We start from the raw sequence: 21,448 nt of genomic DNA on the forward strand, positions 1-21,448 counted from the left end.
AAGAAGATCAGTTCAGCTCGGCGACCATTTTCTTCCTCATCACAGAAGACTGTTTAAAAGGTTTGATTTAAGTTAGGTCTTTATTCTTCAATCGTGTTGTCGTCTGACTAGGACAGAGAGATGGACTGTATGTCGGAGTGGAAGGCTTCCCAATTGGAACCCTATTCCCTATATAGTGCACTACTTTAGACCAGGGAACCTATTCCCTATATAGTGCACTACTTTAGACCAGGGAACCTATTCCCTATATAGTGCACTACTTTAGACCAGGGAACCTATTCCCTATATAGTGCACTACTTTAGACCAGGGAACCTATTCCCTATATAGTGCACTACTTTAGACCAGGGAACCTATTCCCTATATAGTGCACTACTTTAGACCAGAGTCCTATTCCCTACATAGTGCACTACTTTAGACCAGGGAACCTATTCCCTATATAGTGCACTACTTTAGACCAGAGCCCTATGACACCCTATTCCCTACATAGTGCACTACTTTAGACCAGAGCCCTATGGCACCCTATTCCCTATATAGTGCACTACTTTAGACCAGGGAACCTATTCCCTATATAGTGCACTACTTTAGACCAGGGAACCTATTCCCTATATAGTGCACTACTTTAGACCAGGGAACCTATTCCCTATATAGTGCACTACTTTAGACCAGAGTCCTATTCCCTACATAGTGCACTACTTTAGACCAGGGAACCTATTCCCTATATAGTGCACTACTTTAGACCAGAGCCCTATGACACCCTATTCCCTACATAGTGCACTACTTTAGACCAGAGCCCTATGGCACCCTATTCCCTACATAGTGCACTACTTTAGACCAGGGAACCTATTCCCTATATAGTGCACTACTTTAGACCAGAGCTCTATGGCACCCTATTCCCTACATAGTGCACTACTTTAGACCAGGGAACCTATTCCCTATATAGTGCACTACTTTAGACCAGAGCCCTATTCCCTATATAGTACACTACTTTAGACCAGAGCCCTATGGCACCCTATTCCCTATCTAGTGCACTACTTTAGACCAGGGAACCTATTCCCTATCTAGTGCACTACTTTAGACCAGAGCCCTATTCCCTATATAGTACACTACTTTAGACCAGAGCCCTATTCCCTATATAGCCCACTACTTTAGACCAGAGCCCTATTCCCTATATAGTACACTACTTTAGACCAGAGCCCTATTCCCTATATAGCCCACTACTTTAGACCAGAGCCCTATTCCCTACATAGTGCACTACTTTAGACCAGAGCCCTATTCCCTATATAGTACACTACTTTAGACCAGGGAACCTATTCCCTATATAGTAGTGCACTACTTTAGACCAGGAACCTATTCCCTATATAGTGCACTACTTTAGACCAGGAACCTATTCCCTATATAGTGCACTACTTTAGACCAGAGGAACCTATTCCCTATATAGTGCACTACTTTAGACCAGGGAACCTATTCCCTATATAGTGCACTACTTTAGACCAGGGAACCTATTCCTATATAGTGCACTACTTTAGACCAGGGAACCTATTCCCTATATAGTGTGCACTACTTTAGACCAGAGTCCTATTAGACCAGAGCCCTATTCCCATAGTGCACTACTTTAGACCAGGGAACCTATTCCCTATATAGTGCACTACTTTAGACCAGAGCCCTATGACACCCTATTCCCTACATAGTGCACTACTTTAGACCAGAGCCCTATGGCACCCTATTCCCTATATAGTGCACTACTTTAGACCAGGGAACCTATTCCCTATATAGTGCACTACTTTAGACCAGGGAACCTATTCCCTATATAGTGCACTACTTTAGACCAGGGAACCTATTCCCTATATAGTGCACTACTTTAGACCAGAGTCCTATTCCCTACATAGTGCACTACTTTAGACCAGGGAACCTATTCCCTATATAGTGCACTACTTTAGACCAGAGCCCTATGACACCCTATTCCCTACATAGTGCACTACTTTAGACCAGAGCCCTATGGCACCCTATTCCCTACATAGTGCACTACTTTAGACCAGGGAACCTATTCCCTATATAGTGCACTACTTTAGACCAGAGCTCTATGTGCACTACACAGGGAACCTATTCCCTACACTTTAGTGCACTACTTTAGACCAGGGAACCTATTCCCTATATAGTGCACTACTTTAGACCAGATGCCCTATTCCCTATATAGTGCACTACTTTAGACCAGAGCCCTATGGCACCCTATTCCCTATCTAGTGCACTACTTTAGACCAGGGAACCTATTCCCTATCTAGTGCACTACTTTAGACCAGAGCCCTATTCCCTATATAGTACACTACTTTAGACCAGAGCCCTATTCCCTATATAGCCCACTACTTTAGACCAGAGCCCTATTCCCTATATAGTACACTACTTTAGACCAGAGCCCTATTCCCTATATAGCCCACTACTTTAGACCAGAGCCCTATTCCCTACATAGTGCACTACTTTAGACCAGAGCCCTATTCCCTATATAGTACACTACTTTAGACCAGGGAACCTATTCCCTATATAGTACACTACTTTAGACCAGAGCCCTATTCCCTATATAGTGCACTACTTTAGACCAGAGCCCTATTCCCTATATAGTGCACTACTTTAGACCAGAGCCCTATTCCCTACATAGTACACTACTTTAGACCAGAGCCCTATTCCCTACATAGTGCACTACTTTAGACCAGAGCCCTATTCCCTACAGAGTACACTACTTTAGACCAGAGCCCTATTCCCTATATAGTGCACTACTTTAGACCAGAGCCCTATTCCCTATATAGTGCACTACTTTAGACCAGAGCCCTATTCCCTATATAGTGCACTACTTTAGACCAGAGCCCTATTCCCTATATAGTGCACTACTTTAGACCAGAGCCCTATTCCCTATATAGTGCACTACTTTAGACCAGAGCCCTATTCCCTACAGAGTACACTACTTTAGACCAGAGCCCTATTCCCTATATAGTGCACTACTTTAGACCAGAGCCCTATTCCCTATATAGTGCACTACTTTAGACCAGAGCCCTATTCCCTACATAGTGCACTACTTTAGACCAGAGCCCTATTCCCTATATAGTACACTACTTTAGACCAGAGCCCTATTCCCTACAGAGTACACTACTTTAGACCAGAGCCCTATTATATAGTGCACTACTTTAGACCAGAGCCCTATTCCCTATATAGTGCACTACTTTAGACCAGAGCCCTATTCCCTACATAGTACACTACTTTAGACCAGAGCCCTATTCCCTACAGAGTGCACTACTTTAGACCAGAGCCCTATTCCCTACATAGTGCACTACTTTAGACCAGAGCCCTATTCCCTATATAGTACACTACTTTAGACCAGGGAATAATGCCATTTGGGATGCATACACACAACCAACCGTCCACCTGTTTGATACTGGGTCATTCCACCAATTGGTGCCTTTTGAGAAGTGTAAAAATAAAAAACAGGGTTGCTGATTTCATCTTACAGAGGCAGTGGAAGCTAAATCAGCCATGAATCCCCTTGTGACAGAGGCAGTGGAAGCTAAATCAGCCATGAATCCCCTTGTGACAGAGGCAGTGGAAGCTTAACCAGCTATAAATCCCCTTGTGGAAGCTTAACTAGCCATGAATCCAACCTCGTGGAAGCTTAACTAGCCATGAATAAAACCTCGTGGAAGCTTAACCAACCATGAATCCCCTTGTGGAAGCTTAACAAGCCATGAATCCCCGTGTGGAAGCTTAACCAGCCATGAATCCCCTTGTGGAAGCTTAACAAGCCATGAATCCCCTTGTGGAAGCTTAACAAGCCATGAATCCCCTTGTGGAAGCTTAACCAGCCATGAATCCCCTTGTGGAAGCTTAACAAGCCATGAATCCCCTTGTGGAAGCTTAACCAGCCATGAATCCCCTTGTGGAAGCTTAACCAGCCATGAATCCCCTTGTGGAAGCTTAACCAGCCATGAATCCCCTTGTGGAAGCTTAACCAGCCATGAATCCCCTTGTGGAAGCTTAACCAGCCATGAATCCATTGAATGCAAGCTTCAAACAAATAATGGTATTGTAGAAAAATCTCTAGCCTGTCTATCTGGGTAAAAGGGTTGGCGTGTTATGTTTGACCAGATCCATCTGGGTAAAAGGGTTGGCGTGTTATGTTTGACCAGATCCATCTGGGTAAAAGGGTTGGCGTGTTATGTTTGACCAGATCCATCTGGGATCCAAAAGGGTTGGCGTGTTATGTTTGATCCATCCAGTTATGTTTGACCAGATCCATCTGGGTAAAAGGGTTGGCGTGTTATGTTTGACCAGATCCATCTGGGTAAAAGGGTTGGCGTGTTATGTTTGACCAGATCCATCTGGGTAAAAGGGTTGGCGTCCATCTGGGTAAAAGGGTTCGTGTTATGTTTGACCAGATCCATCATCTGTTTGACCAGATCCATCTGGGTAAAAGGGTTGGCGTGTTATGTTTGACCAGATCCATCTGGGTAAAAGGGTTGGCGTGTTTTATGTTTGACCAGATCCATCTGGGTAAAAGGGTTGGCGTGTTATGTTTGACCAGATCCATCTGGGTAAAAGGGTTGGCGTGTTATGTTTGACCAGATCCGTTTTCCACCACAAAACACCAGAAAAATTAACAAAAAACAAATAGAATCAGCTCACCTGCTTTTAGACAATAATTTGACTATTAGGTCAATGTTTCTTTTAGAAAAAAAACTGTTTAAAAAGGAATATTTTCACCATATTAAAACGAGGGTTCAGTTCACAGAACGGGGTCGACCATCAAACGAGGGTTCAGTTCACAGAACAGGGTCGACCATCAAACGAGGCACAGGTTTTAAAAATACATTTAAAATGTCAAACTAATAAGCACCATAAATAGGCTGTCTATTGTAAATAAGAATTTGTTCTTTGATTGATTTAATTTATTTGACAATTGGTCAAAACCATTACGTAAGGGCCCTCCAGGCGCTGACGCCTCCACATACAATTTCAGAAAATCATCAAGGATAACACGATAAAGCTGAACAACTTATTTCTATTGTGGTCCTTTTGAAGAGGAGAGAGGGAATGAGGAAGGAGAAATGGGGAAGAGGAGAGAGGGAATGGGGAAGAGAAGAGAGGGAATGGGGAAGAAGGAAGGAGTAGAGAGGGAAGGAGGAGAGAGGGAATGGGGAAGAGGGAAGGAGAAATGGGGAGAGGAGAGAGGAAGAGGGAAGGAGGAATGGGGAAGAGGAGAGAGGGAAGAGGGAAGGAGGAATGGGGAAGAGGGAAGGGGAGGAAGGAGGAATGGGGAAGAGGGAAGGAGGAATGGGGAAGAGGGAAGGAGGAATGGGGAAGAGGGAAGGAGGAGAGAGGGAATGGGGAAGAAGGAAGGAGGAGAGAGGGAATGGGGAAGAGGGAAGGAGGAGAGAGGGAATGGGGAAGAGGGAAGGAGGAGAGAGGGAATGGGGAAGAGGGAAGGAGGAAGGAGGAATGGGGAAGAGGAGAGAGGGAAGAGGGAAGGAGGAATGGGGAAGAGGAGAGAGGAGAGAGGGAAGGAGGAATGGGGAAGAGGAGAGAGGGAAGAGGGAAAGGAGGGAATGGGGAAGAGGGAAGGAAGAGAGGAATGGGGAAGAGGGAAGGAGGAATGGGGAAGGGGAAAGGAGAGGGAAGAGAAGAGGAATGGGGAAGAGGAAGGAGGAGAGAGGGAATGGGGAAGGAAGGGGGAATGGGGAAGAGGGAGAGGGAAGGAGGAATGGGGAAGAGGGAAGGAGGAATGGGGAAGAGGGAAGGAGGAATGGGGAAGAGGGAAGGAGGAATGGGGAATAGGGGAAGAAGGAAGGGGGAGAGGGAAGGGGAGAGGGAAGGAGGAATGGGGAAGAGGAGAGAGGGAAGGAGGAATGGGGAAGAGGAAGGAGGAATGGGGAAGAGGGAAGGAGGAATGGGGAAGAGGGAAGGAGGAATGGGGAAGAGGAGAGAGGGAATGGGGAAGAGGAAAAGGGAAGGAGGAATGGGGAAGAGGAGAGAGGGAATGGAGGAAGGGAAGGAGGAGAGAGGGAAGGAGGAATGGGGAGAGGGAAGGAGGAATGGGGAAGAGGGAAGAGGGAAGGGAAAAGGGAAGGAGGAATGGGGAAGAGGAGAGAGGGAATGGGGAAGAGGGAAGGGGAGAGAGGGAATGGGGAATGGGGAAGGAGGGAGGAGGAATGGGGAAGAGGGAAGGAAGGAGGGAATGGGGAAGGGGAGGGAAGAGGGAAGGAGGAATGGGGAAGAGGGAAGGAGGAATGGGGAAGAGGGAAGGAGGAATGGGGAAGAGGAGAGAGGGAAGGAGGAATGGGGAAGAGGAGAGAGGGAAGGAGGAATGGGGAAGAGGAGAGAGGGAATGGAGGAATGGGGAAGAGGAGAGAGGGAATGGGGAAGAGGGAAGGAGGAGAGAGGGAGGAGGAATGGGGAAGAGGGAAGGAGGAATGGGGAAGAGGGAAGGAGGAATGGGGAAGAGGGAAGGAGGAATGGGGAAGAGGGAAGGAGGAATGGGGAATAGGAGAGAGGGAATGGGGAAGAGGAGAGAGGGAAGGAGGAATGGGGAAGAGGAGAGAGGGAAGGAGGAATGGGGAAGAGGAGAGAGGGAAGGAGGAATGGGGAAGAGGGAAGGAGGAATGGGGAAGAGGGAAGAGGAGAGAGGGAAAAGGGAAGGAGGAATGGGGAAGAGGAGAGAGGGAATGGGGAAGAGGGAAGGAGGAGAGAGGGAATGGGGAAGAGGGAAGGAGGAGAGAGGGAATGGGGAAGAGGGAAGGAGGAGAGAGGGAATGGGGAAGAGGGAAGGAGGAGAGAGGGAATGGGGAAGAGGGAAGGAGGAAGGAGGAATGGGGAAGAGGAGAGAGGGAAGAGGGAAGGAGGAATGGGGAAGAGGGAAGGAGGAATGGGGAAGAGGGAAGGAGGAATGGGGAAGAAGAGAGAGGGAAGGAGGAATGGGGAAGAGGAGAGAGGGAAGGAGGAATGGGGAAGAGGAGAGGGAAGGAGGAATGGGGAAGAGGGAAGGAGGAATGGGGATGATGGAAGCAATACCAATAGGAAAAGGGCCCTCCAGCTGGTGAAGCCTGCACACACAATTTAAGAAAATCATCAAGGATAACACGATAAAGCTGAACAACTTATTTCTATTGTGGTCCTTTTGAAGAGGAGAGAGGGAATGAGGAAGGAGGAATGGGGAAGAGGAGAGAGGGAATGAGGAAGGAGGAATGGGGAAGAGGAGAGAGGGAATGGGGAAGAGGAGAGAGGGAATGAGGAAGGAGGAATGGGGAAGAGGAGAGAGGGAATGAGGAATGGGGAAGAGGAGAGAGGGAATGAGGAAGGAGGAATGGGGAAGAGGAGAGAGGGAATGAGGAAGGAGGAATGGGGAAGAGGAGAGAGGGAATGGGGAAGATGGAAGGAGGAATCGTCAAGATGCGTAGGTGCTGGAAGTTTAAGAATAAACCTTACTAATTTCTTCTGAGATACCTGCAGTTGATTTTGTATTATCTTGGGGCCACTATTGTACCAGGACGAGCATGCATAGTTCCAGTGGCAAGGTACAAAGAGCCCCCTGACAATGTCCCCATCGCATTCTTATCCAGATATTTGGAGGTTCTAGCCAGAAAGGTCATTTTATGGTTCACTTTGGAGATCTCCCCTGTCTGATGGATATCTGGCACACATCCAAGATACTTAACAGGGTCTTTTGCTGTGACTACTTTGTCACCTACGACCACCTTAAAACCTGGGGATTTCCTCAGTTTCACTTTGAACCCGAACAGGACTCTGTTTTTTCTCTGTTTTTTTTTGTGTGTCAGGAATGTTGTCAAGGCCAGTTGCTATGGAACAGTCAAGTTCTTTCAGCCTCTCTCGCACAGTTGATTCAGACACCTTTTCAAATGAAAAACCATCTACTTGAATCCCCTGCTGTTGAGTGAAACTGCTAGACACGACTCTCCCCCATAGCAACCCGATTGACATGGTAACTTGCTAACTAATGTATTAGCTATAGTTGTAAAAAAAAATATATATAAAAAAAAATAGCTATTCAGACTGTCTGTAACCATGGTCTCGTCTGATATAACCTGTTGAGTGAAACTGCTAGACACGACTCTCCCCCATAGCAACCTGATTGACATGGTAACTTGCAAACTAATGTATTAGCTATAGTTGTAAAAATAATAATAAATAGACTGTAATAATATTCAGACTGTCTGTAACCATGGTCTTGTCTGATGTAACCTGCCCTCTAATGTCCAAGCGGAGACTGGGAGTTTTGGTCTATAATCTGTCACTGTTACCTAACCGTATCAGACACTTATACAACTCACTCAGATTGTTCCTTTTTTCAACTGTTTTGTCACTGAAATCATCTTTTCTTGGCCTTCTGTATCATCCTGTTGACCTCATTTCTTAACTTCTTATAGTCTATAAATATATCATCTGCCCTGGATTTTCTAAACTCCAGAAAGCGTTCATTTCTACGCTTAAAATGTTATAATTTATCCGTGGTTCAGTTCTTTGCTTAATTCTAACCTGTATTACTGGAGCCTGCTTATCTACAACATGTAAAAGAAAATAAAGATTTCAAATGGGCCCAGGCCATTTCCTCATTCTCACCTCATTGCATTTCAATACAGCAGACCAGTCCAATTTGCTCAAATAATTAACAAAAATATCTGCACTATAATTCTTCATCGCACTAATTTTTATGAAGTTATAACAATTAAAAACTGTTTTCAGGACCTTCCTACTACATAAAATGATAGATAGATGGACAGACCCCGGTGGGCTCATTAATCAGCTGGTATAAAGCAAACCGATGACTAACATTCTTAAGAGCTTTAAAAGTAGCATGGCCCTTTTTTACAGCACATCTGTATTCTAATCACCAGTAACAATAACCTCTGATTGACCAAAGTCTGTACAGTTGGAACAATTGTCTCCAACAATTCATAAAATGTCTCCTGGTCTGGTCGTCTATAACAGGTACCAACTATAATAGGTTTATATTTTGGTAATAAAATGTGCAACCACTCAATCTCGTCATGGTTTAAATCTATAGTTGAACCCAGTATCTGATCTTACATAAATACATAAATATCTAGCATAGTCTATGGCTATCTGGCCAATCAGTTACTAGAGAGCTGTAGGTATTGGGATTGTGGCTTAGTGGGGGTATCTAGCATAGTCTATGGCTGTCTGGCCAATCAGTTACTAGAGAGCTGTAGGTATGGGGATTGTGGCTTAGTGGGGGTATCTAGCATAGTCTATGGCTGTCTGGCCAATCAGTTACTAGAGAGCTGTAGGTATCGGGATTGTGGCTTAGTGGGGGTATCTAGCATAGTCTATGGCTGTCTGGCCAATCAGTTACTAGAGAGCTGTAGGTATCGGGATTGTGGCTTAGTGGGGGTATCTAGCATAGTCTATGGCTGTCTGGCCAATCAGTTACTAGAGAGCAGGTCAATTTCCTCAATCTGAGGAAGACGACTTCTAACGTTGAGGAGAAAGATGTCGTCCTCTCGTAGAAAACAGCTTTTCTGGAGTGAAGTTCTCCTCCTGTGGTGAAACTGTGACATTGTTCACTTGATGATGAGTGTTGACTCCCTGCAGTCCAATCGCAGCAATTGACGCTCCTTACAGGAAGCGCGCTGGCATCTGAAAGAGATGTTCGTTGCTCCTTCTCTTCTGACCCTCTCTATTATAGCGAATGGATTTATCGCTGGAAAACGGGCCGGGGACACTGATGGACTCCGGACAGCAACAGGCGTAATCATTAGGTTTCCACTTTTCTATTTGCCTTTTTTTTTCTCCCTGACCATAATCACCCTTTTTATTCTGAAATTGCCAAGTACAACAGACTGAATGATCTGATTTGATTAGGTTACCTCTCCTCTCGTCCTCTCTCTCTCTCTCTCTCTCTCTGTTTCATAATGGCCTCCTCTGTTTCCTGTCTCTATGTTCTCCAGTAGCTCGGTGACCTGAGTGACATCACCCCTGATCTTATTGCTGAAGACATGATACCCGGTTTCCACATTTTTCAACAAGCCACTGGAGGGCCTTCCGTTCACTCTCAATGTGTTGTTAAATCAGCCAAGACACTAGAGCAGACACAATGGTTCTCAGTAAAAATATATATATATATTTTAACAGCAGAGTGCAGTAAACCATGTAGATTTTCCTGTGTTTTATATAGAAGTGAAAATTTCTGCGGTTTCCCAGAAATCCTGATTTGGCGGATTCTGGATGTCCTGCTTGTTCCTCCCCGATTCCAGGAATCTTCCTTTCGGGATTTGGTAAATGTTAACGGAATTTCTCCACCTCCGCCTGACCCACTCTCCTGTAGTAAAACACCAGTTACTGTGTGGTTATTATCTCCAGCTAACACTAAACTGAGCCAGTCTGAGGGGTTATTATCTCCAGCTAACACTAAACTGAGCCAGTCTGAGGGGTTATTATCTCCAGCTAACTGAGCCAGTCTGTGGGGTTATTATCTCCAGCTAACACTAAACTGAGCCAGTCTGAGGGGTTATTATCTCCAGCTAACACTAAACTGAGCCAGTCTGAGGGGTTATTATCTCCAGCTAACACTAAACTGAGCCAGTCTGAGGGGTTATTATCTCCAGCTAAACTGAGCCAGTCTGAGAGGTTATTATCTCCAGCTAAACTGAGCCAGTCTGAGAGGTTATTATCTCCAGCTGAACACTCCAAACTGAGCCAGTCTGAGGGGTTATTATCTCCAGCTAACACTAAACTGAGCCAGTCTGAGGGGTTATTATCTCCAGCTAACACTAAACTGAGCCAGTCTGAGAGGTTATTATCTCCAGCTAACACTAAACTGAGCCAGTCTGAGGGGTTATTATCTCCAGCTAACACTAAACTGAGCCAGTCTGAGAGGTTATTATCTCCAGCTAACACTAAACTGAGCCAGTCTGAGGGGTTATTATCTCCAGCTAACACTAAACTGAGCCAGTCTGAGGGTTATTATCTCCAGCTAACACTAAACTGAGCCAGTCTGAGGGGTTATTATCTCCAGCTAACACTAAACTGAGCCAGTCTGAGGGTTATTATCTCCAGCTAACACTAAACTGAGCCAGTCTGAGGGGTTATTATCTCCAGCTAACACTAAACTGAGCCAGTCTGAGGGTTATTATCTCCAGCTAACACTAAACTGAGCCAGTCTGAGGGGTTATTATCTCCAGCTAACACTAAACTGAGCCAGTCTGAGGGTTATTATCTCCAGCTAACACTAAACTGAGCCAGTCTGAGGGGTTATTATCTCCAGCTAACACTAAACTGAGCCAGTCTGAGGGGTTATTATCTCCAGCTAACTGAGCCAGTATGAGGGGTTATTATCTCCAGCTAACTGAGCCAGTCTGAGAGGTTATTATCTCCAGCTAACTGAGCCAGTCTGAGGGGTTATTATCTCCAGCTAACTGAGCCAGTCTGAGAGGTTATTATCTCCAGCTAACACTAAACTGAGCCAGTCTGAGAGGTTATTATCTCCAGCTAACACTAAACTGAGCCAGTCTGAGGGGTTATTATCTCCAGCTAACACTAAACTGAGCCAGTCGGAGGGGTTATTATCTCCAGCTAACACTAAACTGAGCCAGTCTGAGAGGTTATTATCTCCAGCTAACACTAAACTGAGCCAGTCTGAGGGGTTATTATCTCCAGCTAACACTAAACTGAGCCAGTCTGAGGGGTTATTATCTCCAGTAAACTGAGCCAGTCTGGGGTTATTATCTCCAGCTAACACTAAGTCTGAGCCAGTCTGAGCCAGTCTGAGGGTTATTATCTCCAGCTAACACTAAACTGAGCCAGTCTGAGGGTTATTATCTCCAGCTAACTGAGCCAGTCTGAGGGGTTATTATCTCCAGCTAACTGAGCCAGTCTGAGGGGTTATTATCTCCAGCTAACACTAAACTGAGCCAGTCTGAGGGGTTATTATCTCCAGCTAACACTAAACTGAGCCAGTCTGAGGGGTTATTATCTCCAGCTAACACTAAACTGAGCCAGTCTGAGGGGTTATTATCTCCAGCTAACACTAAACTGAGCCAGTCTGAGGGGTTATTATCTCCAGCTAACACTAAACTGAGCCAGTCTGAGGGGTTATTATCTCCAGCTAACACTAAACTGAGCCAGTCTGAGGGGTTATTATCTCCAGCTAACACTAAAAGCCAGTCTGAGGGGAGCCAGTAACTGAGCCAGTCTGAGAGGTTATTATCTCCAGCTAACACTAAACTGAGCCAGTCTGAGGGGTTATTATCTCCAGCTAACACTAAACTGAGCCAGTCTGAGAGGTTATTATCTCCAGCTAACACTAAACTGAGCCAGTCTGAGGGGTTATTATCTCCAGCTAACACTAAACTGAGCCAGTCTGAGGGGTTATTATCTCCAGCTAACTGAGCCAGTCTGAGGGTTATTATCTCCAGCTAACACTAAACTGAGCCAGTCTGAGGGGTTATTATCTCCAGCTAACACTAAACTGAGCCAGTCTGAGGGGTTATTATCTCCAGCTAACACTAAACTGAGCCAGTCTGAGGGGTTATTATCTCCAGCTAACTGAGCCAGTCTGAGGGGTTATTATCTCCAGCTAACACTAAACTGAGCCAGTCTGAGGGGTTATTATCTCCAGCTAACACTAAACTGAGCCAGTCTGAGGGGTTATTATCTCCAGCTAACACTAAACTAACTGAGGGGTTATTATCTCCAAACTGAGCCAGTCTGAGGGGTTATTATCTCCAGCTAACACTAAACTGAGCCAGTCTGAGGGGTTATTATCTCCAGCTAACACTAAACTGAGCCAGTCTGAGAGGTTATTATCTCCAGCTAACACTAAACTGAGCCAGTCTAAGGGGTTATTATCTCCAGCTAACTGAGCCAGTCTGAGGGGTTATTATCTCCAGCTAACTGAGCCAGTCTGTGGGGTTATTATCTCCAGCTAACACTAAACTGAGCCAGTCTGAGGGGTTATTATCTCCAGCTAACACTAAACTGAGCCAGTCTGAGGGGTTATTATCTCCAGCTAACACTAAACTGAGCCAGTCTGAGGGGTTATTATCTCCAGCTAACACTAAACTGAGCCAGTCTGAGGGGTTATTATCTCCAGCTAACACTAAACTGAGCCAGTCTGAGGGGTTATTATCCAGCTAACTGAGCCAGTCTGAGGGGTTATTATCTACATTTACATTTAAGTTATTTAGCAGACGCTCTTATCCAGAGCGACTTACAAATTGGTGCATTCACCTTATGACATCCAGTGGGACAGTCACTTAACAATAGAGCATCTAAAACTTAGGGGGGGTGGGGTGAGAGGGATTACTTAACCTATCCTAGGTATTCCTTAAAGAGGTGGGGTTTCAGGTGTCTCCGGAAGGTGGTGATTGACTCCGCTGTCCTGGCGTCGTGAGGGAGTTTGTTCCACCATTGGGGGGCCAGGGCAGCGAACAGTTTTGACTGGGCTGAGCGGGAGCTGTACTTCCTCAGTGGTAGGGAGGCGAGCAGGCCAGAGGTGGATGAACGCAGTGCCCTTGTTTGGGTGTAGGGCCTGATCAGAGCCTGGAGGTACTGAGGTGCCGTTCCCCTCACAGCTCCGTAGGCAAGCACCATGGTCTTGTAGCGGATGCGAGCTTCAACTGGAAGCCAGTGGAGAGAACGGAGGAGCGGGGTGACGTGAGAGAACTTGGGAAGGTTGAACACCAGACGGGCTGCGGCGTTCTGGATGAGTTGAAGGGGTTTAATGGCACAGGCAGGGAGCCCAGCCAACAGCGAGTTGCAGTAATCCAGACGGGAGATGACAAGTGCCTGGATTAGGACCTGTGCCGCTTCCTGAGTGAGGCAGGGTCGTACTCTGCGGATGTTGTAGAGCATGAACCTACAGGAACGGGCCACCGCCTTGATGTTAGTTGAGAACGACAGGGTGTTGTCCAGGATCACGCCAAGGTTCTTGGCGCTCTGGGAGGAGGACACAATGGAGTTGTCAACCGTGATGGCGAGATCATGGAACGGGCAGTCCTTCCCCGGGAGGAAGAGCAGCTCCGTCTTGCCGAGGTTCAGCTTGAGGTGGTGATCCGTCATCCACACTGATATGTCTGCCAGACATGCAGAGATGCGATTCGCCACCTGGTCATCAGAAGGGGGAAAGGAGAAGATTAATTGTGTGTCGTCTGCATAGCAATGATAAGAGAGACCATGTGAGGTTATGACAGAGCCAAGTGACTTGGTGTATAGCGAGAATAGGAGAGGGCCAAGAACAGAGCCCTGGGGGACACCAGTGGTGAGAGCGCGTGGTGAGGAGACAGATTCTCGCCACGCCACCTGGTAGGAGCGACCTGTCAGGTAGGACGCAATCCAAGCGTGGGCCGCGCCGGAGATGCCCAACTCGGAGAGGGTGGAGAGGAGGATCTGATGGTTCACAGTATCGAAGGCAGCCGATAGATCTAGAAGGATGAGAGCAGAGGAGAGAGAGTTAGCTTTAGCAGTGCGGAGCGCCTCCGTGATACAGAGGAGAGCAGTCTCAGTTGAATGACTAGTCTTGAAACCTGACTGATTTGGATCAAGAAGGTCATTCAGAGAGAGATAGCGGGAGAGCTGGCCAAGGACGGCACGTTCAAGAGTTTTGGAGAGAAAAGAAAGAAGGGATACTGGTCTGTAATTGTTGACATCGGAGGGATCGAGTGTAGGTTTTTTCAGAAGGGGTGCAACTCTCGCTCTCTTGAAGACGGAAGGGACGTAGCCAACGGTCAGGGATGAGTTGATGAGCGAGGTGAGGTAAGGGAGAAGGTCTCCGGAAATGGTCTGGAGAAGAGAGGAGGGGATAGGGTCAAGCGGGCAGGTTGTTGGGCGGCCGGCCGTCACAAGACGCGAGATTTCATCTGGAGAGAGAGGGGAGAAAGAGGTCAGAGCACAGGGTAGGGCAGTGTGAGCAGAACCAGCGGTGTCGTTTGACTTAGCAAACGAGGATCGGATGTCGTCGACCTTCTTTTCAAAATGGTTGACGAAGTCATCTGCAGAGAGGGAGGAGGGGGAGGGGGCGGAGGATTCAGGAGGGAGGAGAAGGTGGCAAAGAGCTTCCTAGGGTTAGAGGCAGATGCTTGGAATTTAGCGTGGTAGAAAGTGGCTTTAGCAGCAGAGACAGAGGAGGAAAATGTAGAGAGGAGGGAGTGAAAGGATGCCAGGTCCGCAGGGAGGCGAGTTTTCCTCCATTTCCGCTCGGCTGCCCGGAGCCCTGTTCTGTGAGCTCGCAATGAGTCATCGAGCCACGGAGCGGGAGGGGAGGACCGAGCCGGCCTGGAGGATAGGGGACATAGAGAGTCAAGGGATGCAGAGAGGGAGGAGAGGAGGGTTGAGGAGGCAGAATCAGGAGATAGGTGGGAGAAGGTTTGAGCGGAGGGAAGAGATGATAGGATGGAAGAGGAGAGAGTAGCGGGGGAGAGAGAGCGAAGGTTGGGACGGCGCGATACCATCCGAGTAGGGGCAGTGTGGGAGGAGTTGGATGAGAGCGAGAGGGAAAAGGATACAAGGCAGTGGTCGGAGACTTGGAGGGGAGTTGCAATGAGGTTAGTGGAAGAACAGCATCTAGTAAAGATGAGGTCGAGCGTATTGCCTGCCTTGTGAGTAGGGGGGAAGGTGAGAGGGTGAGGTCAAAAGAGGAGAGGAGTGGAAAGAAGGAGGCAGAGAGGAAAGAGTCAAAGGTAGACGTGGGGAGGTTAAAGTCGCCCAGAACTGTGAGAGGTGAGCCGTCCTCAGGAAAGGAGCTTATCAAGGCATCAAGCTCATTGATGAACTCTCCGAGGGAACCTGGAGGGCGATAAATGATAAGGATGTTAAGCTTGAAAGGGCTAGTAACTGTGACAGCATGGAATTCAAAGGAGGCGATAGACAGATGGGTAAGGGGAGAAAGAGAGAATGACCACTTGGGAGAGATGAGGATCCCGGTGCCACCACCCCGCTGACCAGACGCTCTCGGGGTGTGCGAGAACACGTGGGCGGACGAAGAGAGAGCAGTAGGAGTAGCAGTGTTGTCTGTGGTGATCCATGTTTCCGTCAGTGCCAAGAAGTCGAGGGACTGGAGGGAGGCATAGGCTGAGATGAACTCTGCCTTGTTGACCGCAGATTGGCAGTTCCAGAGGCTACCGGAGACCTGGAACTCCACGTGGGTCGTGCGCGCTGGGACCACCAGAGTAGGGTGGCCGCGGCCACGCGGTGAGGAGCGTTTGTATGGTCTGTGCAGAGAGGAGAGAACAGGGATAAACAGACACATAGTTGACAGGCTACAGAAGAGGCTACGCTAATGCAAAGGAGATTGGAATGACAAGTGGACTACACGTCTCGAATGTTCAGAAAGTTAAGCTACGTAGCAAGAATCTTATTGACTAAAATGATTAAAATGATACAGTACTGCTGAAGTAGGCCAGCTGGCAGTGGGTGCGTTGTTGACACTACACTAATCAAGTCGTTCCGTTGAGTGTAATAGTTTCTGCAGTGTTGCTATTCGGGGGCTAGCAGGCTAGCTAGCAGTGTTGATTACGTTACGTTGCGTTAAAAGAACGACAATAGATGGCTAGCGAACCTAGAAAATCGCTCTAGACTACACAATTATCTTTGATACAAAGACGGCTATGTAGCTAGCTAAGTAGCTAGCTACGATCAAACAAATCAAACCGTTGTACTGTAATGAAATGAAGTGAAAATGTGATACTACCTGTGAGTGCGACCGGGTAGTTGAGTTCTATACAGAAGACGTTATCTCCAGCTAACACTAAACTGAGCCAGTCTGAGGGGTTATTATCTCCAGCTAACACTAAACTGAGCCAGTCTGAGGGGTTATTATCTCCAGCTAACACTAAACTGAGCCAGTCTGAGGGGTTATTATCTCCAGCTAACACTAAACTGAGCCAGTCTGAGGGGTTATTATCTCCAGCTAACACTAAACTGAGCCAGTCTGAGAGGTTATTATCTCCAGCTAACTGAGCCAGTCTGAGGGGTTATTATCTCCAGCTAACACTAAACTGAGCCAGTCTGAGAGGTTATTATCTCCAGCTAACACTAAACTGAGCCAGTCTGAGGGGTTATTATCTCCAGCTAACACTAAACTGAGCCAGTCTGAGAGGTTATTATCTCCAGCTAACACTAAACTGAGCCAGTCTGAGGGGTTATTATCTCCAGCTAACACTAAACTGAGCCAGTCTGAGGGGTTATTATCTCCAGCTAACTGAGCCAGTCTGAGAGGTTATTATCTCCAGCTAACACTAAACTGAGCCAGTCTGAGAGGTTATTATCTCCAGCTAACACTAAACTGAGCCAGTCTGAGGGGTTATTATCTCCAGCTAACACTAAACTGAGCCAGTCTGAGAGGTTATTATCTCCAGCTAACTGAGCCAGTCGGAGGGGTTATTATCTCCAGCTAACACTAAACTGAGCCAGTCTGAGGGGTTATTATCTCCAGCTAACACTAAACTGAGCCAGTCTGAGGGGTTATTATCTCCAGCTAACACTAAACTGAGCCAGTCTGAGGGGTTATTATCTCCAGCTAACTGAGCCAGTCTGAGAGGTTATTATCTCCAGCTAACACTAAACTGAGCCAGTCTGAGGGGTTATTATCTCCAGCTAACTGAGCCAGTCTGAGGGGTTATTATCTCCAGCTAACACTAAACTGAGCCAGTCTGAGGGGTTATTATCTCCAGCTAACACTAAACTGAGCCAGTCTGAGAGGTTATTATCTCCAGCTAACTGAGCCAGTCGGAGGGGTTATTATCTCCAGCTAACACTAAACTGAGCCAGTCTGAGGGGTTATTATCTCCAGCTAACACTAAACTGAGCCAGTCTGAGGGGTTATTATCTCCAGCTAACACTAAACTGAGCCAGTCTGAGGGGTTATTATCTCCAGCTAACACTAAACTGAGCCAGTCTGAGGGGTTATTATCTCCAGCTAACTGAGCCAGTCTGAGAGGTTATTATCTCCAGCTAACTGAGCCAGTCTGAGGGGTTATTATCTCCAGCTAACTGAGCCAGTCTGTGTGGTTATTATCTCCAGCTAACACTAAACTGAGCCAGTCTGAGGGGTTATTATCTCCAGCTAACTGAGCCAGTCTGAGAGGTTATTATCTCCAGGCTCAGTCTGCTCTGCAACAGGGTGTGTGGGGTTCACCAAATTCCTAAATGGCACCTTATTCCCTATAGAGCCCTGGGCAAAAATAGTGCACAATATAGGGAACAGGGTGCCATAGGGCCCTGGGCAAAAGTAGTGCACTACATAGGGAAAAGGGTGCCATTTGGGATTCCAGCTATGACTCCTGACTTGGAGGACAGACAAGGTAGCATTTGGGAGGAGAAATGATTAGCTAACAGTTACTGTAGAGCAGCACCACGCTCTACTGACCACACGTTCAAAACTCCTGGTTGTTTTCTCCAGCGCGGCCGGTGACGACATCTAGTTCATCCCAAACTGCACCCTATTCCCTATATAATGCACTACTTTTGAGCAGGACCTATAGGGAATAGTGTGCCGTTGGGCACACAGCCATCCTGCAGAGGCATTCTAGTCCTGGCAGCCTGGACTGGGGAGAGTTAGCAGAATAAACACAGTGATTCATTTAGCATGTTCCAAGTTATTTGTGTTCTCTTGCTGTTTTTCAAACTATAACACCAGTTTTACACTAGTATATACAGCCTTGTTATACTAGGGGACTTGTCTCCACAGCTAGTGTATACAGCCTTGTTATACTAGGGGACTTGTCTCCACAGCTAGTGTATACAGCCTTGTTATACTAGGGAACTTGTGTCTCCATAGCTAGTGTATACAGCCTTGTTATACTAGGGAACTTGTGTCTCCATAGCTAGTGTTGACAGCCTTGTTATACTAGGGGACTTGTCTCCATAGCTAGTGTATACAGCCTTGTTATACTAGGGGACTTGTGTCTCCATAGCTAGTGTTGACAGCCTTGTTATACTAGGGGACTTGTGTCTCCATAGCTAGTGTATACAGCCTTGTTATACTAGGGGACTTGTCTCCATAGCTAGTGTTGACAGCCTTGTTATACTAGGGGACTTGTGTCCCCATAGCTAGTGTATACAGCCTTGTTATACTAGGGGACTTGTGTCTGTCTCCATAGCTAGTGTATACAGCCTTGTTATACTAGGGAACTTGTGTCTGTCTCCATAGCTAGTGTATACAGCCTTGTTATACTAGTGGACTTGTGTCTGTCTCCATAGCTAGTGTATACAGCCTTGTTATACTAGGGGACTTGTGTCTGTCTCCATAGCTAGTGTATACAGCCTTGTTATACTAGTGGACTTGTGTCTGTCTCCATAGCTAGTGTTGACAGCCTTGTTATACTAGGGGACTTGTGTCTGTCTCCATAGCTAGTGTATACAGCCTTGTTATACTAGGGGACTTGTCTCCATAGCTAGTGTATACAGCCTTGTTATACTAGGGGACTTGTCTCCATAGCTAGTGTTGACAGCCTTGTTATACTAGGGGACTTGTGTCTGTCTCCATAGCTAGTGTATACAGCCTTGTTATACTAGGGGACTTGTCTCCATAGCTAGTGTATACAGCCTTGTTATACTAGGGGACTTGTCTCCATAGCTAGTGTATACAGCCTTGTTATACTAGGGGACTTGTCTCCATAGCTAGTGTATACAGCCTTGTTATACTAGGGGACTTGTGTCCCCATAGCAAGTGTATACAGCCTTGTTATACTAGGGGACTTGTGTCTGTCTCCATAGCTAGTGTATACAGCCTTGTTATACTAGGGGACTTGTCCCCATAGCTAGTGTATACAGCCTTGTTATACTAGGGGACTTGTCCCCATAGCTAGTGTATACAGCCTTGTTATACTAGGGGACTTGTCCCCATAGCTAGTGTATACAGCCTTGTTATACTAGGGGACTTGTGTCTGTCTCCATAGCTAGTGTTGACAGCCTTGTTATACTAGGGGACTTGTCTCCATAGCTAGTGTATACAGCCTTGTTATACTAGGGGACTTGTCTCCATAGCTAGTGTATACAGCCTTGTTATACTAGGGGACTTGTGTCTCCATAGCTAGTGTATACAGCCTTGTTATACTAGGGGACTTGTCTCCATAGCTAGTGTATACAGCCTTGTTATACTAGGGGACTTGTCTCCATAGCTAGTGTTGACAGCCTTGTTATACTAGGGGACTTGTGTCTGTCTCCATAGCTAGTGTATACAGCCTTGTTATACTAGGGGACTTGTCTCCATAGCTAGTGTATACAGCCTTGTTATACTAGGGGACTTGTCTCCATAGCTAGTGTATACAGCCTTGTTATACTAGGGGACTTGTCTCCATAGCTAGTGTATACAGCCTTGTTATACTAGGGGACTTGTGTCCCCATAGCAAGTGTATACAGCCTTGTTATACTAGGGGACTTGTGTCTGTCTCCATAGCTAGTGTATACAGCCTTGTTATACTAGGGGACTTGTCCCCATAGCTAGTGTATACAGCCTTGTTATACTAGGGGACTTGTCCCCATAGCTAGTGTATACAGCCTTGTTATACTAGGGGACTTGTCTCCATAGCTAGTGTATACAGCCTTGTTATACTAGGGGACTTGTGTCTGTCTCCATAGCTAGTGTTGACAGCCTTGTTATACTAGGGGACTTGTCTCCATAGCTAGTGTATACAGCCTTGTTATACTAGGGGACTTGTCTCCATAGCTAGTGTATACAGCCTTGTTATACTAGGGGACTTGTGTCTCCATAGCTAGTGTATACAGCCTTGTTATACTAGGGGACTTGTCTCCATAGCTAGTGTATACAGCCTTGTTATACTAGGGGACTTGTCTCCATAGCTAGTGTTGACAGCCTTGTTATACTAGGGGACTTGTCTCCATAGCTAGTGTTGACAGCCTTGTTATACTAGGGGACTTGTCTCCATAGCTAGTGTATACAGCCTTGTTATACTAGGGGACTTGTCTCCATAGCTAGTGTATACAGCCTTGTTATACTAGGGGACTTGTCTCCATAGCTAGTGTATACAGCCTTGTTATACTAGGGGACTTGTCTCCATAGCTAGTGTTGACAGCCTTGTTATACTAGGGGACTTGTGTCTCCATAGCTAGTGTATACAGCCTTGTTATACTAGGGGACTTGTCTCCATAGCTAGTGTATACAGCCTTGTTATACTAGGGGACTTGTGTCCATAGCTAGTGTTGACAGCCTTGTTATACTAGGGGACTTGTCTCCATAGCTAGTGTATACAGCCTTGTTATACTAGGGGACTTGTCTCCATCGCTAGTGTTGACAGCCTTGTTATACTAGGGGACTTGTCTCCATAGCTAGTGTTGACAGCCTTGTTATACTAGGGGACTTGTGTCTCCATAGCTAGTGTTGACAGCCTTGTTATACTAGGGGACTTGTGTCTCCATAGCTAGTGTTGACAGCCTTGTTATACTAGGGGACTTGTCTCCATAGCTAGTGTTGACAGC

Source organism: Oncorhynchus gorbuscha, linkage group LG17 (assembly GCF_021184085.1).
Source record: "Oncorhynchus gorbuscha isolate QuinsamMale2020 ecotype Even-year linkage group LG17, OgorEven_v1.0, whole genome shotgun sequence".
NCBI classification, from domain to species: domain Eukaryota; kingdom Metazoa; phylum Chordata; class Actinopteri; order Salmoniformes; family Salmonidae; genus Oncorhynchus; species Oncorhynchus gorbuscha.